The sequence below is a fragment of the Protopterus annectens genome, chromosome 3.part1 (assembly GCF_019279795.1).
Source record: "Protopterus annectens isolate FY-2018-M chromosome 3.part1, PAN1.0, whole genome shotgun sequence".
NCBI lineage: Eukaryota > Metazoa > Chordata > Ceratodontiformes > Protopteridae > Protopterus > Protopterus annectens.
In genome coordinates this window covers 13,752,611-13,773,544 of record NC_056732.1, presented here as the reverse complement: position 1 = coordinate 13,773,544, position 20,934 = coordinate 13,752,611, and positions in this window count along the sequence as shown.

Below are 20,934 nucleotides of genomic sequence, written 5' to 3'. Positions count from 1 at the left end.
GCATGTCTCTCTTGAATTACTTCAGGTGCAATTGACTCTAGGTAAGAACCCTATTCAAGTCATTGCCAGCTAAAGGATCCCCTCCATGAATCAGGACATCACTGAGCTTATTTGGATCTACTTGAATCAATCAAAACACAAATACCCTGGTTTTGGATGACTTTAATTACCAATCCATTGACTTATCTGCCTCCTAGGCTGTGTACAAAGATGTGTAGTACAAGTTATCTGCCCCCTAGGCTGTGTACAAAGATGTGTGGTATAGCTTATCTGCCCCATAGTCTGTGTACAGAGATGCGTGGTACAGTTTATCTGCCCCCCTAGGCTGTGTACAGAGATGTGTGATACAGCTTATATGCCCCTAGGCTTTGTACAAAGATGTGTGGTACAGTCTTTCTGCCCCTAGACTGTAGGAGTAAAAATGGCAAAGGACAAGCTTGGAGGATTGGGAATGACAGAAAGATGATATGTTAAAGGTAGAAGCTGAACAGCCTATATACTACCTAGGCTTTGTGCAAAGGTTAACTTGCACAATGTTTCTCCTACCTAAACTATTGTAATATTTGTATAAAGGATGAAATAGTCAGGACACAAACATAGGCCAAAGCTGAAAGAACATAAGTATTGGCACAAGGTGAAAGGAGTGATGTGACAGGATGAAGGTTCGCTTGAAGGAAGCAGTGGGAGAAAAGAAAGAGACACCTTATCTGAGACAAATTCAGTTTAAGCGAAATGACTACTGGAGTGGTAGACTTCTGTAACCAAGAGGAAGAAGGCAATTCCATTTAGCAATAAGGAAGCTTATAAGCATAAGAGGAAGCAGATGTTTATAGTATCACTGTAGGACAGTAAAAACATATTGTTTGAGAAGAAAATGGAAGTGTTTATGTAAAATGACACCTTTGATCTTACTAAGTTAATTATGGGGAAATGTTTTCATCGATAGTTTAATGTTGAGTTTCAAGACAAAAAAACAAGATAAAACTTGGAACCAAAGAACGTGGCCAAGAAGTGACACCAGCGACACCAACAGCTCGAAATAGTTCCTTTATTGAATACAAACACCACCCTTGAGAACAAGTGCTTTCGCTCGGTGTAATACAGAGCTTTATTAAGTTGCACAAATAACCAGATGGTCTAGATTATATAATAGTACTAAAAACCACGTGGTCAAGTTAATCAATTAACCTGTTAAATTCATTACAACAAATTTGTGTTTGGGACTCATCCACAAACAATAAAAATACATATTGAAAGTTGATGTCATAAACACAACCATGATGGGAATAAAACATTCATTAAGAAATGTGTGTAAGTTAAAATGTGTACATGTATAATAAATATAAGTTGTAAGTAAATAAATAATATGGAAATGAAGAATAAAAACTGTTATAATCATCAAATCCAAAAGAAGTGAATGATAAAATAGTATTAAAACATGAGCAGTACTAAAACATTAAATCCCATGCTCAAACAGAACTGAACCTTTATAATAATAATAAACGAAGTATGATAAAAATATGAGCAAATAGATAAAATGCTCACAATCAATATAAATAACCCCACCTCTGGTGGGTATATATAAAATCTAATCTGAAATAAACACTACAATCGGGCCATCCTAAGCTTGAGAACACTACTGATATTGATGTTGTCATTAAGCCCGGGGGCCTTACCAGCATCTAGTCTCAATTGCCACAACAACTCGCGATATTCTAGTGTTGTCTCCCAGTCGCCACCCCGGGCATCTGGTGTTACTTGTTCTAGCACCATGAATTTAATTTGCATGTTAGAACAAAATAGGGAATGTTTAAAAAATGCATTGGATTCTCTAGCTTTAGAGACATCGTAGAAATGTTCATAAATCCTTCTCCTAAGGGGTCTCTCTGTCTTTCCTATATAAATGCTTGAACATACTATACATAACCCTAGGTAGACAACCCCCTTAGATGAACAATTGAAATAACAACTAGCTTTGTAAAGATACTTTCTAGATGGAATAAATAGGATCGAATCATTATAAATGGCCGAACATTGTTTGCAGGCCCCACATTTAAAAGTGCCCGGTTTATGTTTATCCAGTCCAAATTTAACTAAAGTTTTCTTCTCAAACCATTGCTTAAGATTACCGTCCCTTTTCCTTACAAAGCTTGGATGTGGATCAACAAAATTGTTCAGTTCATCGTGTAAAGTGAGTAAAGGCCAATGCTTCCTTATCACATTCTCAATTTCAAGAGAACCCAAAGAATAAGTGTATATAAAACAATTATGTAAACTTAGATTGGGTTCTACTTCATGCTCGGAAATCTGGGGAAATCCTCTACCCAGTAGAGGTGGATATTTTATGTCCCTGTTGAGTGTCACTTCTTCAGCCAGGGCAGTTAATAAAGAAACTGGGTAACCTCTTTCTATAAATAAATTCTTCAAAGTTTCTATTTCATCCATATAGTCTGTGGCAGTGCTACACATTCTAGAGGCCCGAATAAATTGACCTTTCATAATGCCCCTCTTTTGAAAGAAGGGGTGCCCACTTTCAAAGTGGAGATAGGAATTGGAAAAACTTGGTTTCCTGAAGAGCTTGGACTGAAACTCATTCTTAGAAATGTCTTTATATAAAGTCACATCAAGGTAGTGCAGTTCACTAGGGCTAATATTATGCGCAAAAGTTAAAAAAGAAGTAGTAGAATTTAAATATTTGAAAAACTCATGGAAGTGCTCCAGCGAACCATTCCATAAAATACAAATGTCGTCCAAGTATCTCTTGTAGTGGGTAATAAATTTAACCCATTCGGTTGAAAAAATGTAGATCTGTTCCCATCTGTGTAAAACTAAGTTGGCATAGAGTGAGGCACATGAGGCACCCATGGCAACCCCTTTCTTTTGTCTGTAAAACTCACCGTTAAAATAAATAAAATTGTTTTCTAACACAATTTCCATAAGTTCTGTTACCAGATTAGTAACTTTACTTCCAAAATTGGCCTCATAACTCAGTACCTCATTAAACCATTCTACCCCAATACTATGGGGGATACTAGGGAATAGTTCCACTATATCTATTGCAATCATAAGTAGATTAGCTTCATAAAATTCAGGCTGAATGCCTCTAAGAAAATCCCATGAGTCTTTACAAATCTTTGTTAGAGAGGAAACAAAATCTTTTGTGATAAAATCAATAAACTTACCGAGTGGTTCAGTGACACTACCGGCACCGGAAACAATAGGTCTAAATTTTAAGGGGTGTACCCCTTTGTGCATTTTCGGAATTCCGAAAATGACAGGAATTCTAGGTTTATCTACATGCAAGTAGATAAATAATTTCTCATTAATCACTCCCTGCAATAGGTGGTCAGTAAGCAAGAAATTTATTTTGGATGTGGCAAGATTGACTTCATTTCTTGAGACCACTTCATATTGTTCAGAATGTTGTAACATCCCAAAGAGATGAGTGTCATAGTCTGTACTGAACATGAGGACTACCCCACCACCTTTATCAGGTTTCATAGCTCTGATCTTTTTGTCCTTAAGTTCATGAACCAGGAGAGTTTCATTTTCTTTCAAATTACTTTGAAAAATATAGGCGTTCTGATGGTGTAGAACCCTAAAGTCTCTCAATACTAACTCCTCAAAAACCTTAATAGATGGATGGGTGGAGGGATTAAATGTGCTCTTTCAGGTGAGTTTGTTCTTAGCTTGTGTCTGCCCTTTGAAATGTATATTTAAATTTAACTGCCTTGTAAAAAGTTTTAAATCAACAAGGGCTTGGGTTAAATTAAAAGGGCGCAGGGGAACAAAGTGAAAACCTCGGGTGAATAGCCCAAATGTACAATGGTTCACCTCTAAATCTGTATAGTTATAAATGACAAAATTGTCATTCTTAACAATAGTGCAATCTTCAATGGTCTCATAACAAAATTCATCAAAATTAATATTGTGTGGAACTAGTTGTGTCTGTTGTTCCAAACTTGTTGATAATGTCTCTGCTCCCTCCCCCCCTACTCTGTCTGGGGGTTGTTGAAAATCCTGATAAGAATTTTTCCTTCCTTTTTCTGCCAATCTTTCACTCCTACATAGTGGTGGAACAAATGTATCAGAATGCTTATCAAATACAGTACTGTGATTAACAAATTCATGCATCTGGTTATTAACTCTCCATGGTTTTCCAGGAGCAGGGTATACAACACCTTCTCTGTATTCTATCAAATCTCTCTCTCTAACTTTCGCATTTTACGATTCAAAATCTTCACACAAAATTGATCTACCTCTTTAAAAACATTATCATAATTAATCTTAACAGACATAAAATTAGTCTTTAACCAAGGAATTATTTAACAAAGTAAGCTCATTTAGCAAAGTATTGGCTTTCGCCTCATACTCTGGAATCATTACTTTTAGAACCTCCAAGCCGGCATGATCAAAAATTTCACATAGTTTATTGTAGTATGGGGTTCCCTGTTGTACATTATTAGGGAACTTAAAAAAGTGTAACCCCTTCGGTACATGTTTGACTGAAACACATTCTTTGAGATAGTTTATCTCTAACTGGTTGCTTTTAAAAGCGTAAAGTTTATCCTTTAAAATGTCAAAATCTTTCTCAGTACTGTTGGTAGTATTAGGTATAACAGTACCTTTGTTAAATATGAACTGGCGTTCAGTCCAACTGTTGAAATTAAAACTCTGTGATGGTAAATCCATAGAATCTGTCTGTAGACCTGGTATGTTCGTTTCCATTTCGCGATTAGTAGGCAAACCATGTGCTGAGTGACCCGGAAGGTCCAACGGTGAAGTCAGCACTCTTCCTGCTGTGACGTTTGGAGAACGCTTTTTCCTCTGCTCTAATGCTTGTTGTTGGTTACCAGGCAACGCTGAAAGCATGTTAGTTTTTAATGTGTTAAGAGAGTCAGTGAGTTGTGTAAGCATAGCTAGCACCTGGTTGAATTCCAAGCGAGTAATCGGACCATCGTCGCTAGGATTCCTCAGGACTTGAGGAGTATCCACAAAATTTATAATGTCAGCTTCCTCAGCCATAAAACTTCACCAGGAAATCAAGACAAAAAACAAGCCAAAACTTGGAACCAAAGAACATGGCCAAGAAGCGACACCAGCGACACCAACAGCTCGAAATAGTTCCTTTATTGAATACAAACACCACCTTTGAGAACAAGCGCTTTTGCTCAGTGTAATACCGAGCTTTATTAAGTTGCACAAATAGCCAGATGGTCTAGATTATATAATAGTACTAAAAAACACATGGTCAAGTTAATCAATTAACCTGTTAAATTCATTACAACAAATTTGTGTTTGGGACTCATCCACAAACAATAAAAATACATATTGAAAGTTGATGTCATAAACACAACCATGATAGGAATAAAACATTCATTAAGAAATGTGTGTAAGTTAAAATGTGTACATGTATAATAAATATAAGTTGTAAGTAAATAAATAATATGGAAATGAAGAATAAAAGCTGTTATAATCATCAAATCCAAAAGAAGTGAATGACAAAATAGTATTAAAACATGAGCAGTACTAAAACATTAAATCCCATGCTCAAACAGAACTGAACCTTTATAATAATAATAAACTGAGTATGATAAAAATATGAGCAAATAGATAAAATGCTCACAATCAATATAAATAACCCCACCTCTGGTGGGTATATATAAAATCTAATCTGAAATAAACACTACAATCGGGCCATCCTAAGCTTGAGAACACTACTGATATTGATGTTGTCATTAAGCCTGGGGGCCTTACCAGCATCTAGTCTCAATTGCCACAACAACTCGCGATATTCTAGTGTTGTGTCCCAGTCGCCACCCCGGGCATCTGGTGTTACTTGTTCTAGCACCATGAATTTAATTTGCATGTTAGAACAAAATAGGGAATGTTTAAAAAATGCATTGGATTCTCTAGCTTTAGAGACATTGTCGAAATGTTCATAAATCCTTCTCCTAAGGGGTCTCTCTGTCTTTCCTACATAAAAGCTTGAACATACTATACATAACCCTAGGTAGACAACCCCCTTAGATGAACAATTGAAATAACAACTAGCTTTGTAAAGATACTTTCTAGATGGAATAAATAGGGTTGAATCATTATAAATGGCCGAACATTGTTTGCAGGCCCCACATTTAAATGTGCCCGGTTTATGTTTATCCAGTCCAAATTTAACTAAAGTTTTCTTTTCAAACCATTGCTTAAGATTACCGTCCCTTTTCCTTACAAAGCTTGGATGTGGATCAACAAAATTGTTCATTTCATCGTGTAAAGTAAGTAAAGACCAATGCTTCCTTATCACATTCTCAATTTCAAGAGAACCCAAAGAATAAGTGTATATAAAACAATTATGTAAACTTAGATTGGGTTCTACTTCATGCTCGGAAATCTGGGGAAATCCTCTACCCAACAGAGGTGGATATTTTATGTCCCTGTTGAGTGTCACTTCTTCAGCCAGGGCAGTTACTAAAGAAACTGGGTAACCTCTTTCTATAAATAAATTCTTCAAAGTTTCTATTTTGTCCATATAGTCTGTGGCAGTGCTACACATTCTAGAGGCCCGAATAAATTGACCTTTCATAATGCCCCCTCTTAAGGACAAAAAGATCAGGGTTATGAAACCTGATAAGGGTGGTGGGGTAGTCCTCATGTTCAGTACAGACTATGACACTCATCTCTTTGGGATGTTACAAGATTCTGAACAATATGAAGTGGTCTCAAGAAATGAAGTCAATCTTGCCACATCTAAAATAAATTTCTTGCTTACTGACCACCTATTGCAGGGAGTGATTAATGAGAAATTATTTAACTACTTGCATGTAGTTAAACCTAGAATTCCTGTCATTTTCGGAATTCCGAAAACGCACAAAGGAGTACACCCCTTAAAATTTAGACCTATTGTTTCCGGTGCCGGTAGTGTCACTGAACTACTCAGTAAGTTCATTGATTTTATCACAAAATATTTTGTTCCCTCTCTAACAAAGATTTGTAAAGACTCATGGGATTTTCTTAGAGGCATTCAGCCTGAATTTTATGAAGCTAATCTACTTATGATTACAATAGATATAGTGGAACTATTCCCTAGTATCCCCCATAGTATTGGGGTAGAATGGTTTAATGAGGTACTGAGTTCTGAGGCCCATTTGGGAAGTAAAGTTACTAATCTGGTAACAGAACTCATGGAAATAGTGTTAGAAAACAATTTTATTTATTTTAACGGTGTGTTTTACAGACAAATGAAAGGGGTTGCCATGGGTGCCTCATGTGCCTCACTCTATGCCAACTTAGTTTTACACAGATGGGAACAGATCTACATTTTTTCAACCGAATGGGTTAAATTTATTACCCACTACAAGAGATACTTGGACGACATTTGTATTTTATGGAATGGTTCGCTGGAGCAGTTCCATGAGTTTTTCAAATATTTAAATTCTACTACTTCTTTTTTAACTTTTACACATAATATTAGCCCTAGTGAACTGCACTACCTTGATGGGACTTTATATAAAGATACTTCTAAGAATGAGTTTCAATCCAAGCTCTTCAGGAAACCAAGTTTTTCCATTTCCTATCTCCACTTTGAAAGTGGGCACCCCTTCTTTCAAAAGAGGGGCATTATGAAAGGTCAATTTATTCGGGCCTCTAGAATGTGTAGCACTGCCACAGACTATATGGACGAAATAGAAACTTTGAAGAATTTATTTATAGAAAGAGGTTACCCAGTTTCTTTAGTAACTGCCCTGGCTGAAGAAGTGACACTCAACAGGGATATAAAATATCCACCTCTACTGGGTAGAGGATTTCCCCAGATTTCCAAGCATGAAGTAGAACCCAATCTAAGTTTACATAATTGTTTTATATACACTTATTCTTTCAGTTCTCTTGAAATTGAGAATGTGATAAGGAAGCATTGGCCTTTACTCACTTTACACGATGAACTGAACAATTTTGTTAATCTACATCCAAGCTTTGTAAGGAAAAGGGACGGTAATCTTAAGCAATGGTTTGAAAAGAAAACTTTAGTTAAATTTGGACTGCATAAACATAAACCGGGCACTTTTAAATGTGGGGCCTGCAAACAATGTTCGGCCATTTATAATGATTCGACCCTATTTATTCCATCTAGAAAGTATCTTTGCAAAGCTAGCTGTTATTTCAATTGTTCATCTAAGGGGGTTGTCTACCTAGGGTTATGTATAGTATGTTCAAGCTTTTATATAGGAAAGACAGAGAGACCCCTTAGGAGAAGGATTTATGAACATTTCTATGTTGTCTCTAAAGCTAGAGAATCCTATGCATTTTTTAAACATTCCCTATTTTGTTCTAACATGCAAATTAAATTCATGGTGCTAGAACAAGTAACACCAGATGCCTGGGGTGGCGACTGGGAGACAACACTAGAATATCGCGAGTTGTTGTGGCAATTGAGACTAGATGCTGGTAAGGCCCCCGGGCTTAATGACAACATCAATATCAGTAGTGTTCTCAAGCTTAGGATGGCCCGATTGTAGTGTTTATTTCAGATTAGATTTTATATATACCCACCAGAGGTGGGGTTATTTATATTGATTGTGAGCATTTTATCTATTTGCTCATATTTTTATCATACTCAGTTTATTATTATTATAAAGGTTCAGTTCCATTTGAGCATGGGATTTAATGTTTTAGTACTGCTCATGTTTTAATACTATTTTGTCATTCACTTCTTTTGGATTTGATGATTATAACAGTTTTTATTCTTCATTTCCATATTATTTATTTACTTACAACTTATATTTATTATACATGTACACATTTTAACTTACACACATTTCTTAATGAATGTTTTATTCCTATCATGGTTGTGTTTATGACATCAACTTGAAATATGTATTTTTATTGTTTGTGGATGAGTCCCAAACACAAATTTGTTGTAATGAATTTAACAGGTTAATTAATTAACTTGACCATGTGGTTTTTATTACTATTATATAATCTAGACCATCTGACTATTTGTGCAACTTGATAAAACATGGTATTATAACGACTGTTAGATATTGTAAGGAGAGCTGCTGGTGGTGCATTAACTATGATATAAACTACAGTGCATTATGAAGAGACTCCTGAATATAATAATGTTATACTGCCTGCTTAGTTGAGTCAAGAACTTATGAGTTATGAGGTTAACAGAGTCAAAGTTTATACAGAAAAGGGAATAAGTTAGCTGGAGTAAAGATACCGAGATTTCTGGGAAGATAAGTTGACTTGGGGTGGTTGTTTAATTCTAGGGCAGAGGCTTGGACTGCTGGATAAGCTTTGTTAAGATCAGAGAATGCATTTCATTGGTGGAAGACTAGCTGAGTGATATAAAAGGAATAATGATGTATTTGGTTTTGATTGGTTGATTACCAGTGATGTAGATTATGGGAGTGGTTAGGTAAATATAAATGGGATGATATGTGGATTGATGGGAGTAGGGTTAGAGTAGTGAATGAGGCAAAGAAAGTGTAGTATAGTAGAATGGGACTCTCCCTTGAGTTAGTACAAGACAAATAACAATCAGAGAAAATTGATTAAGAGCCTTTAATGACAACAGATGTGATCTGGGAGAAAATGGTCGAAGAGTACATAGATCAATCAGAAATGTGAAGATGGTGAGTTAAGGAAGAAATGACTATCTGTACACATTAACTAGACCAGCAGAGGTAGCTGAGGAGGTCAAGGCCTGCAAATAATGGCAGAAATAAATAGCTTTTGTAGTGGTGCATTACATGTCTCAGTACAGAGTTTGAGAGAGAGCTGCCAAAGAGAATCTATATGAAAAAGCCTTAACTTACTTAAAGCTGCAGTAGTTTAGCTTTTATCAAGGTTTTTAAAACAATCTCTGGTGAAATGGGGTGCAATCCAAAGGTTTTTGTAGTGGAGCAGCAGGAAGAATTTGAGACATTTGAGACTTGTACTATCTGTGTAAAATAAAAGTAGACAAAGCAAGTTCAGAAACTTAAACAGCTATGAGTCGGGGAGAATGACATTGAGCTTCATGTTTAGCAGATCAAAGCAAACCACAGCACTAAACTGAACTCAATAAATTTAATATAAAATTACACATTAAAAAGAACTACTTGAAGAGTGCTTCCATGTAAAATGTGGCTGAATTTAGTGAACAACACAGGCCGGTACCATCCTGTATATACTTATGAACCTATAAGTATAATAAACATGAATGCAAGTGGGCTAGTTTTAAATGGCTTCCCAAGGCTTGTCTTTGATGAAATTAAAATACGATAAAAAATCTATAAAGGCAATACAACAACCCTCTTTTATCTAAACTATTTTGCTTTCCATAGGCAGCTTGGATTATGTACAACCTGCACATTTAACCTGTTCTGTTTCTTAAGGTAGTGTGTACATACATCTCTACCTCTGACAGCTGCACTGAATGCAGAGGATCTTGTGTTTAATTCCCAGACAATCGTCAGCATTTTCTTTTACTGTAGACTTGTTAAGGTAGATCTGTGAAATAAAATTGATTCTCACATCTAGAATCCAAATTGGTAATAAAAGTTAACGATTGCTTCTGGCATCTAGAGTTCAAGATGGTCTGAAAGGTTATTGATTGCTTAACATACTTAAAAAAACTTAAAAAAAAGATCAATGCATTTTTATTAAATTGGAAGTACATAACAGCCATGAGCCTTTTGTTAACAACACCTTAAAATAAAGTGCCTTCACATGGATTTCAATGGAGCTCAATCCCTGTGTTACATTTAGACTAGGGGAAGCTACAAGGGTTTGCAACTGTGTTACAAAGTTTTGACATTAGCTTGCCGTTGCTGTGAAATCTTTCATACATTCACTGCAGAACTGCTGTTCTCTTGAGTTTTTCATAAATATTATTGATGTAATGGGTTGTGGGGCAGGCTAAGCCCCTGCAGTAATGGGAAAGCTGTAGCAAAGTGTGAAATAATAGGCAGCTAATGCACTACAGATATAATCTGCAGTACCAGATCACAAGGCCACAATAACTGTAAATGTGCCGGCACTACTACTGACTATAGATTCATTAGAATTTGCTTGTATATTATTATCCCACTCATATTTAAATTTGTTCATAAAAAGCTCACTAACAATAAATCTCAAAAAAATTGGAAACATATTTGAGTTACTGTGGGCATTTTAGATTTGCTTCACACCACTCTGCAGTGAATTGTGCTGGCAGTGTTGGGTTTACTCTAATTGATCATGCAGACAGATCTGGTCTTACTATGAACATTTCAGGCAAAACACATATGGCCAATGTACAAGTTCTAAAAATAAATGAACAAACTAATAAACAACTATTAAAGTGAATCACTCTTTAATTATGCTGTTAGAGGACCTAGCTGATTAACTACATTAAAGTTATATATGAAACAGTGAACAATGTTATTCTCTTCCCAGTCATCATAACCTCAACATGACAAACACACCAGTCCATGAGTAAAGCTATGGTGGTAGTACTTAACGTATTTCAAATGACAGAACCTGAATTGTTTTTAATGCCTCCATTATTTATTTCTGCTTTTGTTTGTTTGTTTGTTTTGCTTCTTTTTGGCACCTCACCTCTGACCATCAGCTGACACTAGTTCCTTTCATTGTTCACCTGGTCTACCAAACCTGCCATACCCTACCTCAACCTCTTCCTGCCACGTATCCAGGGATGGTGAGGAGATCAAGATCCCTGGGAGTATTTTTCTCTAACCCCCCCATGCACATGTCCAGTAACATCCCAAAAAATGGGAGCTGGAATGAGCATCAGTGATGGACCACCCCTTGCTGCTGCAAGGGACTTAAGTCAGCAGGACACTTCAGACCATGGTCAGTAACTCCTTAACAGTAATTTGCCCTGGTTTTCAGCAAGGAAGATCAGTCACACTAGTGTGCCTGAGAACTCAGAGCTCCATCGCTGTTTCCCCGTCCACATAAGGGAACACCCATCCTCACACATCAGTGCATCAGACATCCAGGCCGCTTATTCAACGCTGGTCTCCCAGGCCATAGTCAGGGCATTATCTTTCTATGCTATGGTGCTGGTCAAATGTAAACATTATTTTTTCTGAAATGGTAGGAGGAAGCTTACATCCCAATGTGGTTTTGATTCTTTTTCACTCATTTGATATCTTACAGAACAAACTGCTGCGAACTGTAGTTATACACAAAAAATAGTAAATACATCAATAACGCCATGATTTGATATCTTACAGAACGAACTGCTGCGAACTGAGTTATACACAGAAAATAGTAAATACATCAATAACGCCATGATTTGATATCTTACAGAACGAACTGCTGCGAACTGTAGTTATACACAGAAAATAGTAAATACATCAATAACGCCATGATTTGATATCTTACAGAACGAACTGCTGCGAACTGTAGTTATACACAGAAAATAGTAAATACATCAATAATGCCATGATTTGATATCTTACATAATGAACTGCTGCGAACTGTAGTTATACACAGAAAATAGTAAATACATCAATAACGCCGTGAATCATCAAGGCCCCTCAGCTAGGCATCATGCCTTAATTCAAGAATGAAGCTTACCTCATTCTATGAAATAATCATGTTCCACCTGATAAAGTAAATACCAAAGGCTTTGTAATTTCATTTTTTTTTTTTTTTGCAGATTCTTTGGAGTCTGAGAGCAAGCTTCACACCAATACTTTTCTAATGGTTAAATCAATGCATACCACTAACATTTAGTAGTGTAGGAAGAATTTTGTACGTCTAAATGTTAGTGCTGCTTAAGTGCATTTTAAGATGCCAATTTCACATTGTAGTTACACTTATCCCTTTATCACAGTATGAACTTTTACTGTCAAAAGTGCTTTATGCTTAATGCTGATTTACTTTTAAGACAATAGGAGCCAAATCCATTTTTAATATGAGACTTAATTTTTCCTAGTAAACCAGTTTCTGGAAAAGCTAAAGCTCTGCATTGCCTTTGTAAAAGGTTCATATTACTTGCAGTTGATGGGGAAGCTAGCAGCTCATGTCAGGTTTGTTAAATAACAAATAATGAAGGAAAGCTCTGTCACTTCACATTGAGAAACCGCACATGTCAGGTGATCTGCGGTGCAAAGGTGTGCTGATGTAACCGCACATGTCAGGTGATCTGCGGTGCAAATGTGTGCTGATGTTTGGGGACAGGGACCGTAATGGCAACATTCCATAACGGGGAAGTTTGATACATTCTTTAACTGTGCCAGAACACATGCCTGTTGATCAATACTTCAGATGTACTCAGCTCCTTCCGATATCCGGATATGATTTTATGGGCATCTGCTAAGCATTGTCAGCTGATGATCAAAATACAGATGACCTATCTCAGTAGAAAATGTTACCTTTCTCCACAGGTATGTATGATTCAGAGTTTATGGGCAAGGGTCCCATTGATCTGATTTTATCCAGCTGCCATGATCAAAACAGTTGTTTGTTGTTATTTGAAAAAAAGAAAGAAAACAGTTTATGTTTTGTGGCTTTTGGTGTGAAAAATATTTCTTAACTTTTTAAGTAGATCTTTACATTAAAGGAAGTAAGAAACTGGAAAAGATTGAATGATATCAGTAACATACATTGGATATGGTAATAAGAAAGAGAGAAAAAAGGTAATTAGCATTTGGAAAAGAAAGAACAAAGAATCAAGATTTTGGGAGCAAATGATCAAAGGGGATGAGATAACAAAATGGGATAAGGCTAGACAAACTTTTGGGTTATTGTTCAGCTTCCATATAGAGGTATAATGTCAGAAATGAAGGATGATTTGCAGAGGCTGGGTAGTACATTTTTTAACTCGGAATTAGATTTTATTATGTAGGCTAGAACAAAAATGGCAGAGCAGAAAATATTAACAAGTAAAGTACATAAGCTGGTATTACAACACTACAAAATTTAAAGAAAACATGAATCGAAAAATTAAATAGAAATATTAAACATAATCAACAGAGGGAAATGTCCTATCCCTAGCTAAGTAACTAAATTGAAAACATTTTGAATTTGTGCAGGGAAATGTTAGCACAAATATCCTCATACCCATTCAAGACTTGAAAATAAAATCCAACCAAAAAGAGGTACATGTAAGAGAAAAAGGGCTAAATAGGAGGAGAGATTTTGGGAATGTACAGGGTTGCTTCAGTAAAAAAAGTGGATTAAACAATATACAAAGTGTTATATTTGGAAGATAATTTTATCTCGGTATAAAGATGGTCTTACTGAGCTGATACAGTATAATACCCACTAAAATATAATTAATAAAGCCAAAACTAGAAAATGGAAAAACAAAGATAAACCATAAATAAGAGAAGTAAAAGCATGATTACAGAGATGAACACGATGTACGTCTTCAACTCAATTTACATTGTAAAGACACAGAAGAAAATGTAATAAGCATATCTTCCTTCAGACATAAGATTGTACTGCATGAATAAAACCCATGAAAATTGTTATTGTTAATATAATGGTGCAACTGATTTCAAGGATATCTGAATATTGGAAATGTTACTCAAGAATGAAACTGACTGCAAATGATGAAACAATGTAACTGATGGCAAGGATGTCTGAATAATAGAACTGCTGCTCATGAAAGAAACTGACTGTAAATGATGAAACAATGTAACTGATGACAAGGATGTCTGAATAATACAACTGCTGCTCATGAATGAAACTGACTGTAAATGATGAAACAATGTAACTGATGGCAAGGATGTCTGAATAATAGAACTGCTGCTCATGAATGAAACTGACTGTAAATGATGAAACAATGTAACTGATGGCAAGGATGTCTGAATAATAGAACTGCTGCTCATGAATGAAACTGACTGTAAATTATGAAACAATGTAACTGATGACAAGGATGTCTGAATAATAGAATGGATGCTCATTAATGAACCTGACTGTAAATGAAACAATGTAACTGATGACAAGGATGTCTGAATAATAGAACTGCTGCTCATTAATGAAACTGATTGTAAATGATGAAACTATGTAACTAATGACAAGGATGTCTGTGTAATGGAACTGCTGCTCAGGAATGAAACTGACAGTAAATGATGAAACAATGTAACTGATGACAAGGATGTCTGAATAATAGAACTGCTGCTCATTAATGAAACTGACTGTAAATGATGAAAGAATGTAACTGATGACAAGGATGTCTGAATAGTAGAACAGCTGCTCATTAATGAAACTGTAAATGATGAAACAATGTAACGGATGAAAAGTATGTTTGAAAAATAAAACTGCTGCTCAGGAATGAAAGTGACTGTAAATGATGAAACAATGTAACTGATGTCAAGGATGTCTAAATAATAGAGCTGCTGCTCCTTAATAAAACTGACTGTAAATGATGAAACAATGAATCTGATGACAAGGATGTCTGAATAATAGAACAGCTGCTCATTAATGAAATTGACTGTAAATGATGAAACAAAGTAATTGATGTTGAGGATTTCTGAATAATAGAACTGCTGCTCATTAATGAGACTGACGGTAAATGATGAAACAATGTAACTAATGACAAGGATGTCTGAATAATAGAACTGCTGCTCATGAATGAAACTGACTGTAAGCAATGAAACAATGTAACTTATGACAAGGATGCCTGAATAATAGAACAGCTGCTCATTAACAATCATTAGCAGACGGGAGGTCCACTGTGGTGACCTCTAACCGAGAAAAGCCAAAAGACACAACAACAACAACAACTCATGAATGAATCTTACTGTAAATGATGAAACAAGATAAATGATGTTGAGGATGTCTGAGTAATTGAACTGCTGCTCATGAATGAAACTGATGTTAAAAGATGAAACAATGTAACTAATGACAAGGATGTCTGAATAATAAAGGAACTTTTACTCATGAAGGAATCTTACTGTAAATGATGAAACAATGTAACTGATGAAGAGAATGTCTGAATAATAGAACTGCTGCTCATTAATGAAACTGACTGTAAATGATGAAACAATGTAACTGATGACAAGGATGTCTGAATAGTAGAACTGCTGCTCATGAATGAAACTGACTGTAAATGATGAAACAATGTAACTGACGTCAAGGATGTCTGAATAATAGAACTGCTGCTCATTAATGAAACTGACAGTAAATGATGAAACAATGTAACAGATGTCAAGGATGTCTGAATAATAAAACTGCTGCTCCTGAATGAAACTGACAGTAAATGATGAAACAATGTAACAGATGTCAAGGATGTCTGAATAATAAAACTGCTGCTCCTGAATGAAACTGACTGTAAATGATGAAACAATGTAACTGATGTCAAGGATTTCTGAATAATAGAACTGCTGCTCATGAATGAAACTGAGTGTAAATAACGAAACATTGCAACTGATGACAAGGATGTCTGAATAATAAAACTGCTGCTCATTAATGAAACTGACAGTAAATGATGAAACAATGTATCTGATGTCAAGGATTTCTGAATAATAGAACTGCTGCTCATGAATAAAACTGACTGCAAATGATGAAATAATGCAACTGATGACAAGGATGTTTGAATAATAGAATTGCTGCTCATTAACAAAACTGACTGTAAAAGATGATACAATGTAAGTGATGACAATGTTGTCTGAATAGAAGAAATGCTGCAATTTAATGAAACTGTAAATAAAACAATGTAATTGATGATAAGTTGTTGTTTGTCTGTCTTTTGGCTTTTTCCCAGTAAGGAGTCGGCACAACGGAACTCTGGTCAGCTAATGATTGACAGTAGATTTTTACAAAACGCTGAGGTGCCAGCTCGACGCCCAACCTTCAATGAAGGCATGCCCATTTACGCACGCATGTCTTTTAAATGCTACCCAACCGCGGGGAGGACATGCAGACTCCACACAGAAGGCACTCCCAGGAAAAGCCGGGAATCGAGGCAGGAGAACTACTGCTGGTGAGGTAGCTCGCGGCTGTACCACCATGGCAACTTAATGGATGATAAGTATGTCTGAATAATCAAACTGCTGCTCATTAATAAAACTGACTGTAAATGATGAAACAATGTAACTGATGACAAGGATGTCTGAATAACAAACCTGCTGCTCATTAATGAAACTGACTGTAAATGAAACAATGTAATTGATGACAATGATGTCTGAATAATAGAACTGCTGCTAATTAATGAAACTGACTGTAAATGATGAAACAATGTAACTGATGACAAGGATGTCTGAATAACAGAACTGCTGTTCATTAATGAAACTGAGTGTAAATGATGAAACAATGTAACTGATTACAAGGATGCCTGAATAATAGAACTGCTGCTCATTAATGAAACTGACTGTAAATAATGAAACAATGTAACTGATGACAAGGATGTCTGAATAAGAAAGGAATTGTTACTAATGAATGAATCTTACCGTAAATGATGAAACAATGTAACTGATGACAAGGATGTCTGAATAATAGAACTGCTGCTCATTAATGAAACTGACTGTAAATGATGAAACAATGTAACTGATGACAACAATGTTTGAATAATAGAACTGCTGCTCATGAATGAAACTGACTGTAAATGATGAAACAATGTAACTGATGACAAGGATGTCTGAATAATAGAACTGCTGCTCATTAATGAAACTGACTTTAAATGATGAAACAATGTAACTGATGACAACAATGTCGGAATAATAGAACTGCTGCTCATGAATGAAACTGACTGTAAATGATGAAACAATGTAACTTATGACAAGGATGTCTGAGTAATAGAACTACTGCTCATTAACGAAAATGATTGTAAATGAAACAATGTAATTGATGACAAGGATGTCTTGAATAATGGAACTGCTGCTCTTTCATAAAACTGATGGTAAATGATGAAACAATGTAACTGATGACAAGGGTGTCTGAATAATAGAACTGCTGCTCATTAATGAATCTGACTGTAAATGATGAAACAATGTAACTGATGACAATCATGTCTGAATAATAGAACTGCTGCTTATTAATGAAACTGACTGTAAATGATGAAACAATGCAACTGATGACAATCATGTCTGAATAATAGAACTGCTGCTTATTAATGAAACTGACAGTAAATGATGAAACAATGTAACTGATGGCAAGGATATCTGAATAATAGAACTGCTGCTCATAAATGAAACTGACTGTAAATGATGAAACAATGTAACTGATGTTGAGAATGTCTGAATAGTAGAACTGCTGCTGATTAATAAAACTGATGGTAAATGATGAAACAATGTAACTGATGACAAGGATGTCTGAATAATAGAACTGCTGCTCATTAATAAAACTGACTGTAAATGATGAAACAATGTAACTGATGACAACAATGTCTGAATAATAGAACTACTGCTCATGCATGAAACCGACTGTAATTGATGAAACAATGTAACTGATGACAAGTATGTCTGAATAATAGGACTGCTGCTCATGAATGAAACTGATTGTAAATGATGAAACAATGTAACTGATGACAAGGGTGTCTGAATAATAGAACTGCTGCTCATTAATGAATCTGACTGTAAATGATGAAACAATGTAACTGATGACAATCATGTCTGAATAATAGAACTGCTGCTTATTAATGAAACTGACTGTAAATGATGAAACAATGCAACTGATGACAATCATGTCTGAATAATAGAACTGCTGCTTATTAATGAAACTGACAGTAAATGATGAAACAATGTAACTGATGACAAGGATATCTGAATAATAGAACTGCTGCTCATAAATGAAACTGACTGTAAATGATGAAACAATGTAACTGATGTTGAGAATGTCTGAATAGTAGAACTGCTGCTGATTAATAAAACTGATGGTAAATGATGAAACAATATAACTGATGACAAGGATGTCTGAATAATAGAACTGCTGCTCATTAATAAAACTGACTGTAAATGATGAAACAATGTAACTGATGACAACAATGTCTGAATAATAGAACTACTGCTCATGCATGAAACCGACTGTAATTGATGAAACAATGTAACTGATGACAAGTATGTCTGAATAATAGGACTGCTGCTCATGAATGAAACTGGTTGTAAATGATGAAACAATGTAACTGATGACAAGGATGTCTGAATAATACAACTGCTGCTCATGAATGAAACTGACTGTAAATGATGAAACAATGTAACTGATGACAAGGATGTCTGAATAATAGAACTGCTGCTCATTAATGAAACTGACTGTAAATGATAAAACAATGTAACTGATGACAAGGATGTCTGAATAATAGAACTGCTGCTCATTAATGAAACTGACTGTAAATGATGAAACAATGTAACTGATGACAAGGATGTCTGAATAATAGAACTGCTGCTCATTAATGAAACTGACTGTAAATGATGAAACAATGTAACTGATGACAAGTGTGACTGAATAACAGAACTGCTGCTCATTAATGAAACTGACTGTAAATGATGAAACAATGTAACTGATGACAAGGGTGTCTGAATAATACAACTGCTTCTCATTAATGAAACTGACTGTAAATGATGAAACACTATCTGATGAAAAGGATGTCTGAATATTGGAACTGCTGCTCATAAATGAAAGTGACTGTAAATGACAAAACAATGTAACTGATGACAAGGATGTCTGAATATAACAACTGCTGCTCATAAATGAAACTGACTGTAAATGAAACAATGTAACTGATGACAAGGATGTCTGAATAATAGAACTGCTGCTCATGAATAAAACTGACTGTAAATGATAAAACAATGTAACTGATGACAAGGATGTCTGAATAATAGGACTGCTGCTCATTAATGAAACTGACTGTCAATGATGAAACAATGTAACTGATGACAAGGATGTCTGAATAATAGAGCTGCTGCTCATGAATTAAAGTGACTGTAAATGATGAAACAATGTAACTGATGACAACAATGTCTGAATAATAGAACTACTGCTCATGCATGAAACCAACTGTAATTGATGAAACAATGTAACTGATGACAAGTATGTCTGAATAATAGGACTGCTGCTCATTAATGAAACTGACTGTCAATGATGAAACAATGTAACTGATGACAAGGATGTCTGAATAACAGAACTGTTGTTCATTAATGAAATTGACTGTAAATTATGTAACAATGTAACTGATAACAAGGATGTCTGAATAATAGAACTGCTGCTCATTAACTAAACTGACTGTAAATGATGAAACAATGTAACTGATGACAACAATGTCTGAATAATAGAGCTGCTGCTCATTAATGAAACTGACTGTAATTGATGAAACAAGGCAACTGATGACAAGGATGTCAGAATAATAGAACTGTTGCTCATTAATGAAACTGACTGTAATTGATGAAACAATGTAACTGATGACAAGGATGTCAGAATAATAGAACTGCTGCTCATTAATGAAACTGACTGTAAATGATGAAACAATGTAATTGATGACAAGGATTTCGGTAAATGATGAAACAATGTAACTGATGATAAGGATGTCTGAATAATAGAACTGCTGCTCATTAATGAACCTGACTGTAAATTAAACAATGTAGCTGATGACAATGATGTCTGAATAATAGAACTGAATGTAGCTGATGACAATGATGTCTGTATAACAGAACTGCTGCTCATAAATGAAACTGACTGTAAATGATGAAACAAAGTAACTGATGACAAGGATGCCTGAATAATAGAACTGCTGCTCAGAAATGAAACTGACTGTAAATGATGAAACAATGTAACTGATGACAAGGATGTCTGAGTAATAGAACTGCTGCTCATTAATGAACCTGACTGTAAATGAAACAATGTAACTGATGACAAGGATGTCTGAATAATAGAACTGCTGCTCAGAAATGAAACTGACTGTAAATGATGAAACAGTGTAACTGATGACAAGGATGTCAGAATAATAGAACTGCTGCTCATTAATGAAACTGACTGTAAATGATGAAACAATGTAACTGATGA